General features: G+C 30.1%; 1 protein-coding gene and 1 long non-coding RNA gene across 2 annotated transcripts in view; one reads left to right on the forward strand and one right to left on the reverse strand.

Annotated features, from left to right (window-relative positions):
- LOC132739982 (leucine-rich repeat-containing G-protein coupled receptor 4-like) overlaps positions 1-14101 on the forward strand; it is a 90823-nt gene that overhangs the window by 22447 nt on the left and 54275 nt on the right. The window lies entirely within an intron of this gene.
- On the reverse strand, positions 11456-13790 carry LOC132739978 (uncharacterized). The gene is made up of 3 exons (XR_009627084.1): positions 13739-13790; positions 12618-12720; positions 11456-12349 (listed from the first exon to the last, which is right to left on the reverse strand). It is a non-coding gene; the product is annotated as an uncharacterized LOC132739978 (long non-coding RNA).

The raw sequence follows: 14101 nt of genomic DNA on the forward strand, positions 1-14101 counted from the left end.
ACAGATATAAGCATTGGAGAGAGTCCTAGCTAGTATGCTCGCAAAGAAATGTATAAAATTTCAATTTATTTCAAAGCCAGATGTCTATGGAATACGAAAATATCTTGAAGCCATAGGCAATCTTTAACAAATGGGTGCCTGATCGGGATCAAGTGTGCAAAGTTTCAATGCCATATGTCAATGGACTTCGGGAAAATTGAGGTGATAGACGCCAATGTTCAGATGACTAGGATAATTCTACTTATTCTTATCGAATAATCGAGTAAAAATGTGACATCTGCTTTGAAAGTAGGAATGGCATCTGCTTGTAACAATAGACCACTATACAATCAACATAATGCGCCCCCAGCAGTGCTTTCAGCGCTTTGATTACTGTTGGACTAGCAGCAAATCTCAACTACCTAATCATTGACATCTTTAGACGGCAGTAAGGAATTTGTTACACATACGACTTTAGACTAATTATGTTCAGAGTGTGCTCGGACTGCGGTTTGTAAAATATCTGAGTTAACACTGTGCTTACGCATTGACTTGTTTGCCAAATGAGCTTAGACTATGTCCATGTAATGATTTAAAAGCTATTTGAGCTTAGGCTGTGCTCAGACAGTGGTTTAAGATTGGGTACACATTTTAATTTTGGTATTATGCTTAATAGAACATTTCAATAAAAGGACAATATCTTACACATGTTAGATTATGATCAGGATGCAATTTGTATGCGACTGTTTTCCTAGTGTTGGTATCGAAGACTTTGCTCAGGAAACGATTTGTAAACTTCCTTAGCTTAAGCTATACTTTTATAATAGTTCATAAGGTTTTATCTTAACATTACCTTAGATTGTGCTATTATGCTATGTAGAAAACACTGTCAATGAAGAGCAATGATTTTGCAAAATTTTAACTGAACGCTGAACACTCTAAGTGCATTGTAGCGGTATGTCAGCTATTAACAATTTGAAGTGCTGTAACGTTATGCTCTCTATATTTCCAAGAACTGGTACATTTATCTTTTTGAAACATGTGTTTTTGACGTCTCACTTATAACAAATGATTACCCCCAGTCTGTTAAGTTGCATTTCTTAATAGGATTGCGGCACAATTGTTACGTCGAAGACAAACTAAATTATGAAATATTATCTGCTAAGGGTTCCCTGGCAGACATCTATTTTACTCAACCTCATTATCTTCCCACAATTCTATTGTATAATTTTCACTTATTCACTTGTATTTTGAATCATAAACTTTAATTTTGTTCTTGAGATCAAGGTCCGGAAATCCATTTCTTAGATATATGTGTTAATTTGATAGGAAGGATGGAACAATTTCACAACAATGTTCAAGTTTATGGCACGCATTCTTCAGATTCTACCATAACGTTAACCAATTAGATATAATAAGACAGGAAATTGAAGTTTTACATATTGGAATTTCATTATTTGATAACAAACAAGATTCACTAAATGTGGACTATTGTGTTTTTATTTGGAATTTGTTTTGTAATTTTGAACAGATAATATCTTATTTTAACAATCTATTGCATCAGAAAGTTTAAATCAATTGCAGTGACTAAATATAACGTCTATTGCCAAAGGAATCACAAAGGAATCGTATCAATAGATATTATTCACATTTTATCGGAAAGTTAAGCTTGATTACTGCTTTATCACTATCAGTGTATTTATTTGCAAGTTCCTTATCAACAAAGCGTCATTTCAATAGGTTTATGTATTCAAGTGCGGTCGGTCTGCTTGAACCAAAAACGGGAAGTCTTTTGATGGGAGTCGCTACAATTAAGTTTTAGCTTTAGTGGTAAACGCGACATGAATCTTGGTAAACTACTGGAATTTGGCCTGTCCATAATGTTATATGCGCTCGTCATTTTCGCGTACATTTCAAAATTCATTTAATACACTAAATGATAGCTTTAAGTCGATAAACGTTTGTTAGGAACGGAACAAGAAATGTAAACGCTCTCTATGACGACGTTATGTGTAAAATAGTCAGTTATTTTAAAAATATGTCTTTAATTTGATCTGTGTTATAAGTTTGAAGATAGTGCTATTAATTGAACAAGAAGTGAATTTTCTTCTTAATTGAATCGAATGTTTGTAAAATTCCCCAAGCATTTGTGAGAAATACAGTCATTGAATAAGTTTATTTAGAACATACACACTTGTGAGATAATCTCAAGATTGTAAACATTTGTTTGTTTGTTTTATCTTAATGCTAAAAGCCAGAATAGCACGAGGTAGTAATCAGACAATAAATTTCTGCCAAACTGTAACCGGCATAACGTAAAATACAACAAAGACAGGTGGCCTTTGAGAATTAATTGTAACTTTGTTACTCATTTTATTTGTTGACTTTACGCCGCACCAAAACAGTATAGGTCATATGCCGACTTTCCCGCTTTAGTTGTGGAGGGAGACCTCTGGCGCCCTTCTTTGCATTATTGTAGGAACGAACGGGCACCTGAGTCCACAGCCGTTCCGTAAGCTAAATGGATGCATGTACTCGTTTTATAAGTCACATTTATTTTTACCCGAAGTTTTAACAAAAGATCTCCCAGTTTCTAAATTGCATAAAGTTGTTATATCAAACCGAATTTATCATTTACATGTAAACATTTACCATTGAAAAAAAAACACGGTATATTTGGTAGAAATGCGCACTGACAATAAAGTATTCGCTTTTAAATATTTCATTGAAACTAATTTATATTAATTTTGAACAGAATGTTTTTAAAAATCGACGTGAAAGTGTAACAGTTGCTGTGAAAATTACACTTACAAAATATTCACCGATGAACGAATATTACGTTAGATATAATATGATAAGGTTTTATCTGATTCAAAACTTTCTGAAATGCCAGTTGTGTTAAAAAACATCAAAAACTAATATTGATATTGACTTTCAAGCCAGCACGACCGATTCTAATTTATTGTCGTCAAGTTTGGGCCATAATGTATAACCGATGAATAATTTAATGTATATTAGATACAATACGTCTGCATATAATCTACTGGATAATATTTTGACAGTATTCCGTCATCATTCTGATACCTACCACGAGAGACTGATCTCCTAGATTGGCGTTTTCGTTTTCTTCAAGCAAAATAATGTGTGTGGTAAAACAATGAAATTTTATAATTTAAAATTAATACCCTGATCGACATGAACACTTTTTGATAGTGTCTTAAATCGCAATTTAACGATGTAATTTGCAATTTGCCAGATTTAAAGCATATTTACAAAATCAACGATTAATCTATATTTTTTATTCAATTACCAAGAATATTGCCAAGCATGCATATAAAACAAAGTGCTTTACCTACGCGGAGGCCTATCTTATACTTGTAAGAATATTATTCTCTGTTTTAAACTTAAACCTTTTGCAATTATATTCAAAATAAATAGCATCGTTTTCAACATTTATGCATAAAATTAATGTTCCATAAATGTTATATTCAATGAATTTGTAAATGATATATTTCCCTATTTTTATGTTTATATATTTGATAAAATAACAATGTCCTTAATGTGTGCTTTTTTCTGTGACAACAAAAATGACGACAAAAAAGTATTAAAATAGATTTTAAGATCATTACAGTGTCTGTTCATGAGAGAAAATGAAAGGTGTAACATTTGCCACACCCGCTAACATGGATAGACAAGTATAAAACATTGCAAACATTTTGTCTTAAATTAGCTTGGGAACAGATAACTTACATTGAAGATATTATGCGTATATCTAATTAAATGAACTTTGCAATGCCAAAGTAGTTTCTATGACATTGTTTACCACAAAATTGGTTTGTCAAATGGTATAACTAAATACGTTTTCATTAAACCACTTAATCTAATATCAATGTCACCAAATATGAGGTATAGTTGCTTAACATAGAAATTAATTGAAATTGCAATGTCTTTTTTGTTATGCTAGTAAAACTTCGGGTCTGACATAAATCATAACGAGGTTTGACGGAGTAACAGAGTCCAAATCAGAAGAATATATGTTATATATAATATTATTTTGAAAAGGAAAACAATGAAACCTTGTCAAAATATAAAAAATATACGCTGGTATTATACAGTCCAATCCAATCAAATAAGATGACGGAAAAGATTGGTTTTAAATTTTAAAAGATTAACCGACTTAAGAAATGTCACAGCTAGATGTTTACTGTAGATACGAAATACTTTGATGCGTCTAAAACTTCAGAAATTCAATAAATATTTTCTGCTAGCCATGCCTGTAAATAAAACGTATATTTCTGCTTTCGACAGGTAGAGGGTTTGTATAATAAATGAAGTTGAATGATTGTTATGCGGCCGTATGGCATGTTTTATCTTTGTTTTTCTCTCTTTCTTTTTCTTTTTATTTGCCCCTTTTTGTCATAAATCTGTATTAATTTATTAAAACCATTCAGATATACACAATATAGACCATAAAAATGTGCACAATGAAATAAATGAGCATAGTCTACTGAAGAAGAAAGGAACAGAACAATTTAATTCTGTAGTGAACGTAAGCATATGTTATGAAATGTTTCGGAACTCCACTAAAATCCATAAGATTAAAAACATAAAAGTTGATTTTTTACATAAATCACATGGAAAACTTGAACAGAAAGATATGCAAAGATGATTCACAATTAGAAAAGTTATTGAGAGAAAATGATCCGAAATCTTGCACAGTTATTGGTCTAGACCTAAGTCAAATTAACATCAATTTGAAAAATTATTTCCAGTCCCGTTATGTCAAAAAACTACGGAAGAGCATTAGTGCCAGGTGTATGTTTTTTATAAACTCGAAATTTCGAGTTACTAACTCGAAATTTCGACTTACTAACTCGAAATTTCGAGTTACTTATCTCGAAATTTCGAGTTACTAACTCGAAATTTCGACTTACTAACTCGAAATTTCGACTTAGTAACTCGAAATTTCGACATACTAACTCGAAATTTCGACTTAGTAACTCGAAATTTCGACATACTAACTCGAAATTTCGACTTAGTAACTCGAAATTTCGACTTAGTAACTCGAAATTTTGACTTACATTGCACGACTTTCATTGGTTGCCGGTGAAAGCAAGGATTGAATTCAAGATACTTTCTTTCGTGTGTAGTTGTTGCACATTGACTACGAAAGAGCATTAGTGCCAGGTGTATTTTTTTATTAACTCGAAATTTCGAGTTACTTATCTCGAAATTTCGAGTTACTAACTCGAAATTTCGACTTACTCACTCGAAATTTCGAGTTACTTATCTCGAAATTTCGACTTAGTAACTCGAAATTTCGACTTATTAACATTACAAGAATGGCCAAAGTTATTTTAGATGGTATAAGATATAGTAGGCAGTGCCTTTGAACGATGGAGATGGAGAAACGGGTGCCTGGACAAAAACTATTGAAATTTAACTTAAACTTAGTAATGGCACGTACATACCCGACATAAAAAATACAAGGCTTCCTTTAATTTGTACGTTCAGGCGTTCTTCAGACGTTGTAACTAAGAAAATTAATGTTGTAGCCTCCATGCGCACGCCATAATCTATCAACAAATTCTGCTATAAATTTAATAAACTTCACAATTACCATTCTTTTTATCATCAGAATGTAGTACCTTTTATACCTGTTTACCATAAATGCTTCATCCCTTATGAAAACTTATCTTTTATAAACTCGATCAAAAGTTTTTAATGACTAAATGTAGTTTCGTGATTTACCTCGATACAAAGTTTTTATTCAAATTATTCCGAAACATTATTTCAAAACGGTAGATGTTGGTACTTATTTAAACTGATTTATATTTTACTTGTACAATTGTAAAATTTTGGTTTAAGATAATAAGTTCAAGTAATATTATTATAACTACAATTGTTAATTCATGTATGTCTGATATAAATATAGGGTATACAAACTGGTTTGTACGAAGTCTTTTAAAAAAATACGGTTTTTTATGTATGGTTAAACCCTTTAAGCGTTAATCAAAATTGTTTTATTGTCGTTTTTAAACAGAGATTAATAGATGAATATTTACAAGAATGGAGAGCTAGTATTAATTGTAATGATGTATTATTTTTATATAAATCAGTAAAGGACAGTTTTGAAATGTCACCTTTTTTAGAAAATATTGTATCAAGAAGACTAAGAATAGCTTTGACAAAACTGCGTATTTCAGCTCATAATCTTAGAATACAGACAGGTAGATATTCACGTGAAAGAGTAGAGCGTAATTTAAGATATTGTTTAATTTGCAATACAAATGAAATTGAGGACGAGTTCCATTTTGTGTTTAAGTGTCCTGCATATGAAAAATTAAGAAATATATATATTAAGAATTATTATAGAAATAGACCAAGTATGTTTAAGTTTACTCAATTATTAAAAAGTGATAAAAATAAAGAAACAATTATGCTTTGTCAATATATTAATGAAGCTTTCAAATTACGATATCAGATTATTAATGCTTAGATATGTATTTCAACCTACTTTTATGTATACCTAACAGATCCAAACTAATGAAAAGTTTTATTGTGTATACTACTGTGTATGTAATAGCCATTGTGCTTTAATATTTGTGTCATCTCTATTTTGTTTTGTCCATCCAATATAATTATTATGTTTACTTTCATGTCATTGTATTTTTCATGTCATTATATATGTATGCTTGTATATATTTTAATCACGAGAAACTTGTAGTTTAAGTGAAATAAACGTTCTTCTTCTTCTTCTTCATAACAAAACAATGTTGTTTTGCCGTTAATAGACTCGATAAAAAGTTCACAATAAATAAATAAGTATTGCTTAAGATTTGATTAAGTTTATATTTTTTGTCTTTCAGATGAACTGGTTAACAAATCCAATGCCATATATTAAATCAAATGAAATCCAAATTTTGAAACCAAAAAGGAAATTTGAAAGAAAATAGCTGGTTATGACTTTATCGCCCTAAAATCTTCCGTAAATGTTGTTATATAACTTTAACAAAATTCAAGAAAGTTAGAATAATATGTGCTTTTATTAACAGATATGAGCATCGCATCAGATTTAAAATGCGTTATCCTTACAACAAATTGCAATATATCTAACACCGGATGCGCAATAACTTTGTAATAAAACTATCATGTTAAAAACCTAGAGCTTTATATTTTGATTGTAAAGATATAAAAAATATATCAAGATAGTTTTACACAACTGAAACCTTTTTATTACGTAGCTCATATATTATGTTTCATAATTAAATGCAACCGACAAGATGGATAATAAATATATGAGAGCTATTGCAGAATCTATACAATCGGACTGAAAATCAAAAGAAGTAAAGAAATCATTATCCTTCACATATACTAAAGAATTGTCTTTGTGTTTGATTTGTTAATAAAGGGTACTGCTGGTTCAAATGACAACTATATGAGTCAAGTCTCTATAGATTTCATGACATATCAACTTATTCTATGGTTGGCAGAGGTTCCTTTATTGTCAATCTAGTATGTTTAAAACATTTAGCTATTTTTTGCTTCATCTGCAGACGTTTTGAATTTCATTTTTAATAGAAACGATTGTATATGAATTTTCCTTATTATTTCTAAGGAATAGTATTATTTTACATTGTCTCAAAACTGTCAATATCTGTTTGTTTAACATAATGCTAAAACTCAGGTTAGCATGAGGCACCAAGCAGTAAATAAATTTTAATCAAATACTTATTTTTTATGCAATATATGACTACGTTAATAAAGAATAAATAAGGACTACATTGTATTACATTTGATAATAATCTAATTGTATTTGAAGTATTTGAAGTATTTTAATGACAATATAGATGATTGCTAAGTGTTACATTAGCTGTGCATTCGGTTAAATATTGATCGAGACCGTGTTACACTTATAGCTTAACTGATGATATAAAAGTCGACATGAGATTTTTGTCTAACAGTTGTGCTCCCCTTCCATGACATACATTGCAATTTTGAGTTATCTGTATAGGCGGTGATCGGCTAAATTAGATCATTTAGCTATTATGAGGCAATTATTTCTTGTCAGCTTAACCATTTCTGATATATTTTATAACATTATAATGAAGTGCCTAAATTACCAGATAAATAAACAGCCCATGCTCTCTGTTAAACTAACCTTTGACAAATTCATATTTCATTACAAAAGTCATCCTATGCCCTAATTTCTGGTATACTAAGGTTATAGCCGAGTATTGCTTTGGTTATAGACATGTATTATATAAAATATAGGTACTCATGCGATTAAGTAAGGGGTTGAATTATTTGACAAAATATGATGTAACTACGATATTGGCATCGTTGTCTTTCTGTATTGGTCATAATGTAAAAAACTATAGCTTTATGTATTTATCTTTGCTAATGTATTTCATATGATTACATATTTTGACCAAGTATTAGCATCACTGGTGAATACTTTCAGCGAGTATGTACGTCATTATGGGAATTGTTTTGGATGAAAGAATTAGAGAGCGGTTTTCAGTTTCAATAAATATCAATTTTGTTTAAAACGCGAAAATACAGTTACTATATGTTTTATGGCTTTCCCGGAAGAATTACAGCCAATTTTAGTTTCGTTTTAAAGATTAGGAATCTGAAAAGAGATTGCAGCATTAAGCCAAATAATAATCGTACAAGCTATGTACAGTTTTAGCTTCCGGAATAGTTTGTTTTTCATCAAGCCATTATCATTGCCGCTGTTTGTATCTGTAGAATATCAATTACATAATATAATAAATGGTGTGTCATTTGCGATGTGATAGATCCATTTATATAAGGTTATCTCATTGTAGTTGATATGTAGCAGCCACTATACAGCTTAAGGTTATTTACATCATTATTATATTGCAAAATTATTGCGAAATATTTAATTAAATACTCATGCTATCATTAAATAAAAGCAAATATGTCATTTAAGTGCAGATACAGGTTTACTCCTATTAATTTTTATACGAATATGATTCACTATGCAATACAATGATAACACCAGCGCAATACATTTTGATAAAACATAACACTGCCATATTTTGAGACACTATGTTATGGGAAAGGTAACACTCTTTATACATTATACAAAACACTCTGACGACTTGTCAAGGGAACGGTAGAATTTGAATTTGTATCGTGGATGCTATAGTTATTTCTTTCAAGGTGAATGTTATTCTTTTTAGAGATATCCGTAAATCAATTGGTTAGAAATCAGTAAATCTACTCCGTGGTAGAAGCGGTAGAGATTGTATTGAAGAAGTTGCATTTCTACTAGCTAGCAAATACCAATGCACTGGTACATACCTTTTTGTTACAAACAGACTTACTGTTGACAGAATCAGTTTCATAGGTGCGATTGAAACTGCATTTCGTGCTCGCATAGACATAACAACGCATCAATTACTTCGAACAAATCTTCACACTTAATTCACCAAATACGTTTAATGGTGATTGGTTTTGGAATATTTTATAATTAGAAATTAATATAAATTTAGATGGGAATGTAGATTTTTTAACAGGAAAAATATAATTGTATCACTTGAAGATTCATTTGTTTTTGGACAAATATCATTAGTTGATTTCTTAGTTGCGAGTCTAATTATGATAATCATTGCTTTATTATTCCCTTCAAATTGCAACGGTTACTTAAATACTGACAGTGGATGAATGTTGTGCAGTATAGAAATGATGTTTCACACTGTTTTATATCACAGGAATATATCATCAACATATTTCGTAACCAAAGGAGTTGTTTTACTGATACAGCGGCAAATTGTATATTAAACATTAATGACATTAGCATATGCTTGCTACAGAAAACATCGCTGTTACAAAGGTCATTAAATTTCTTCTTAAGCAGATAATTGAACATTTTGTTTCGTTATGCATATATCAAAACTCTTTATCGAGTTTATAATAAGTATGTTTTGATTTGTGATATCATTGTACCTGTTTATATGTAATTTTCTTGAAATTAATATGATTTAACTAAACAAACTTCATGGATGACGATACAAAGTACGACATCGTAATCTTGCAGTGTCTTTATCAGACATAAACTTAGAAAGAATATTTATTTTCATTGTTGAATTAACTGCATGTTTACTGTATCTATCAAATATCTCCCTGTTATGAAGTTTTAGGGCTTCTTTTAATCCATTTTAACCCATATGTAACGCTTCACAATTAGCAAGGAAAACGTAACGGAACCACCACGCCCAAGAATGCAAATCTCCCTGTGAGAAGAATTGTGTGGAACATTCCTGAATATTAAACTTTTTTGTATTGTTATTTTTTGTAAGTTTTTATCAAATTTATTTTTACGGAAAACATATATGGATTGCAATTATCAAAAGTATTTATTATTTGCATGCGAAAATATATGCTATTTGAAGATTAGAATTTTATTTGTACAAATGTCAGCATCAGATTTATTTTAAATTAAAGGTATTTTTTATCCATGTTTTCCATATCTATAATTGTATTATTGTTTCTCTCAAAGTCAAAAGGTTAGTTGATAAATAAATTACACTTTAAAGATCCTGTTGTAATTACAGTTGTTACCACGCTAAGAGAAATTTTATATAAGTATATAATTATGCTTCTAAAACAATTTTCAAACATCGAAGGATATGTAAAATATGTACTGCAAATATGTGTCCAAATTAAATGTAATCATTGAAATATATGCATTCATTTCTTTTATTGAAAAAACTGACTGAGACTTCATAGAAAATGAATTTATAATTACCTCCCTTTATTAACATGATAATGTAAATTAGGTAATATATTCACAAATAATGCTTTTTGGAACTTACAATATTGATAAGTCTTCATTTGAGCATTCAATTTATGATATAAAATCATAAAAATTGAGTTACAGGATCTTTAAAGATATTCTATCATGCAGAATTAAGATCTGCAGTATTTTAGCATATACGTTTACTCAAGATATTTTGGAAGCTATGCAAAAGCATTAATTACATAAGATTCTGCTAATTGCAGACAGGAATATCTATTTCAAAGAATAGTTCACTTCTACAAACTTAGAAGTGATCATTTTGTTGCGTTATGCATATTTGAATGGTGTAAGTTATGTGTATTTGAATGGTGTAGGTAAATAACACTGCAGATAATTGACATAAAGATGCAAAATTACACAGATAAAACATATTATATTCGCATTACAACCCGTCAGCCTCATTCGTCAAACTTGCCAAAAACCTGTCTTACACGGAAACATTTACTCAGTCCAGAAACAAAAATATGTAATAGTAATCCCACAGACTTTAATTGTTTAATCTCAATACTGTTTAAGACTTAATCAAGGTATAACTTTAAAATATTATTAATCGGCGGTATTTGTTGAAGCCGATGTTTCGAATGCCATAATGTACGTTAAAATTTGTAAAACGTCATGTAATGAACAAAATGTTTGCAATGGTTTTACCCAGCAAACAAAAGACGTTGTACCAACGTTGTACTGACGTTAGACCCTGACGTTGGGTAAACGTTGGCAGAAGGTTGGATTTGAAAGTTTTTTAGACGTCAGAAACCGACGTCTATACAACGTCATAAAATGACCTTTATCCAACCTTTTCTGACCATAATCCAACCGTTTCTGACCATTATCTGACCATAATCCAACCTTTTCTGACCATTATTTGGACATAATCAAACCTTTTTCTGACCATAATCCAACCTTTTCTGACCATTATCTGACCATATGCCAACCTTATCTGACCAAATTTTCTAACCATGATTTAACCTCATTCAAAACTTTTGGAATATGATCTTTTTTTCATTTTAAAGCTCTTTAATAGGGTTGAAAATAAGCATTCTTATGATTTTAGCAATTTATTTTATACTCGGAATCACAAGTACAAAACAAGAAATGTGGTACTATATAACAAATGCAAGATTTACATAATATTTTTTGAAACTATTTAACTTGACGGTATGTACTTTAATAAAGCTTCATGTATTAATTAAGCATGTTAAACAAAATCCTTCTTGAATATTAACACTGACATTTTATATAGCAAACATCCATGCATGTGTTTTTTCTTATATCACCACTGAACTGATCACTCTGAGTTTGGGATTTTTCAATCATCTATCCAACTCACTGATTGTATATTTGTCTTTGTATTTTATAACTGAATCTAGATCTGAATGTTAAATGGAACAATATTCTTAATATTTTGTTATAACTATAAATAGCAATGTTCATGTATCTTCATTAGTATTCTAGCTTCTTTCGTCCTCCTCCACTATGTCGATCTGGGGCATACTTTAAGCGTATCATTACCGTCTCCAACCTGAGATCTCATCACACTTACTGAAATTAAAAAAAAAAAAATAATCAGTTACAAGTGCAAGAAATAAATCACTTTTACATATTATAATTAAACGAAATTCTAACAAAACTCTCCAACTACTTAAAAAGATACATGCACTTATTATTTTTAATTTAGTTTAAACCATGTAGTTTCGTGTACCTACTGTATATATCTATTAATTTTGATAAAAATGGCTTCGTGAAGAATTTCATTATAAAATCAAGGGTAATAAGATCACTGTATTTTCTATAATATTTTGAAATATACCTGTCACAAAATCTTGGCAGGTTTCCATTTTTCTTTTCCTCTAAATATTTTCATCTTCCTCATGAACTTTTGACACATGTTGAATTATCATACTTTTCACAATCTGAAAGACGAAATATAAACGTTTTAGAATTTAACCATGTGTTGAAAGGATGTTTGTCTAATACAATAGGCAAAATCAAATTACTATTAATCTTAGTTAACTCATAAGCGCATGAAAAACTGATATAACAAATACCAAATTAATTCTACTCCCGCAAAATTAATATTGTTATTTTTTTATATTCAAAGTACTTTGTACAAATGCTCATACATCAAAGAAATTCACATGTTACTGTCATTTTTATAGATATCATCTCTGCCCAGCATGATCTGGTCTGCTAAGTGTCAATAGGACAGACTGGCTTAGTGTAAAAACGTTTTATGATACGAGCATACAACTTGTTGATAAGCAGGCTAATTAACAAACTATTACTTTTATTGATTTATAACTATGATAATGTGTTTTCTGATTGATAATATGTTGTTTGATTACATTAATAAAAAGATAGCTAGTCAAATACAATGTGCTTTCAGATATATCTTACAAAAGTCGTATCATTTACATGTATCAAATGCCATGAATCATTATCATAATATAAGAAACACATGGTATGCTTGCAGTATGTGTAAAGTACTACAATTAACAACGAGTAGTTTAACAACTACACAGATATCAAAATCAAACTGCATCTGATACATGTGTAAATGACTGGCCCCTCATATAAGTGAAATTCATGTTGATAAGAAATAAGAGGAAATTTTATTTACCAGCATTTGAATAATAAGAGTCTTACGTACTGCATTTAACTTTTTATTGATTTCAATTGCTAGGATATTTCCTACCATTGATTGTGCATTTATTTGGCATGGCGATATAGTGTGGGAAAAATGATCCGATTATACAGACTGTTCTATAACAAATGATAAAGTGTTCTTACGTGGAAACAAAAATATTTATCTCGCGAAATCACGTGACATTAAGTTTTACCAGTCAAACATTTCAATGATTAAATAACCATCGAATCCATGCAAACATGCGGTAAATAAGCATTGAAAAACAATATATAATGTTTGCCTACCTTTTTCTTTTGTTTGGAATACACAACTTTGTCTGTCAACCCGTCGTTTTTTATCCGCCAATACAATTGAATTTCAAATCCGATAAGTCGCAAATTCGAATTTACTAAATAATTTACCACTATAAAATGAAGCCGTCAAAAATGATAACAACTTCATTGTAAATTATATAAACACTTCTTAGACTAATTCGAGGAGATAAGATATTATTTAAACGAAAATAGAGCAAATATATTTCATACTGATCTGCGACTATCCGTTTACAGAGCGCCACCTATCGCATATCGTACGTTAGCCACCCACGTGATACTGTTGTTTTGATGGAGAAAATAAATATATAATGTTCCCTTTCTAAACTTAAACTT

Source organism: Ruditapes philippinarum, unplaced genomic scaffold (genome assembly GCF_026571515.1).
Source record: "Ruditapes philippinarum isolate M1 unplaced genomic scaffold, ASM2657151v2 ctg922_1_1_1_1, whole genome shotgun sequence".
NCBI lineage: Eukaryota > Metazoa > Mollusca > Bivalvia > Venerida > Veneridae > Ruditapes > Ruditapes philippinarum.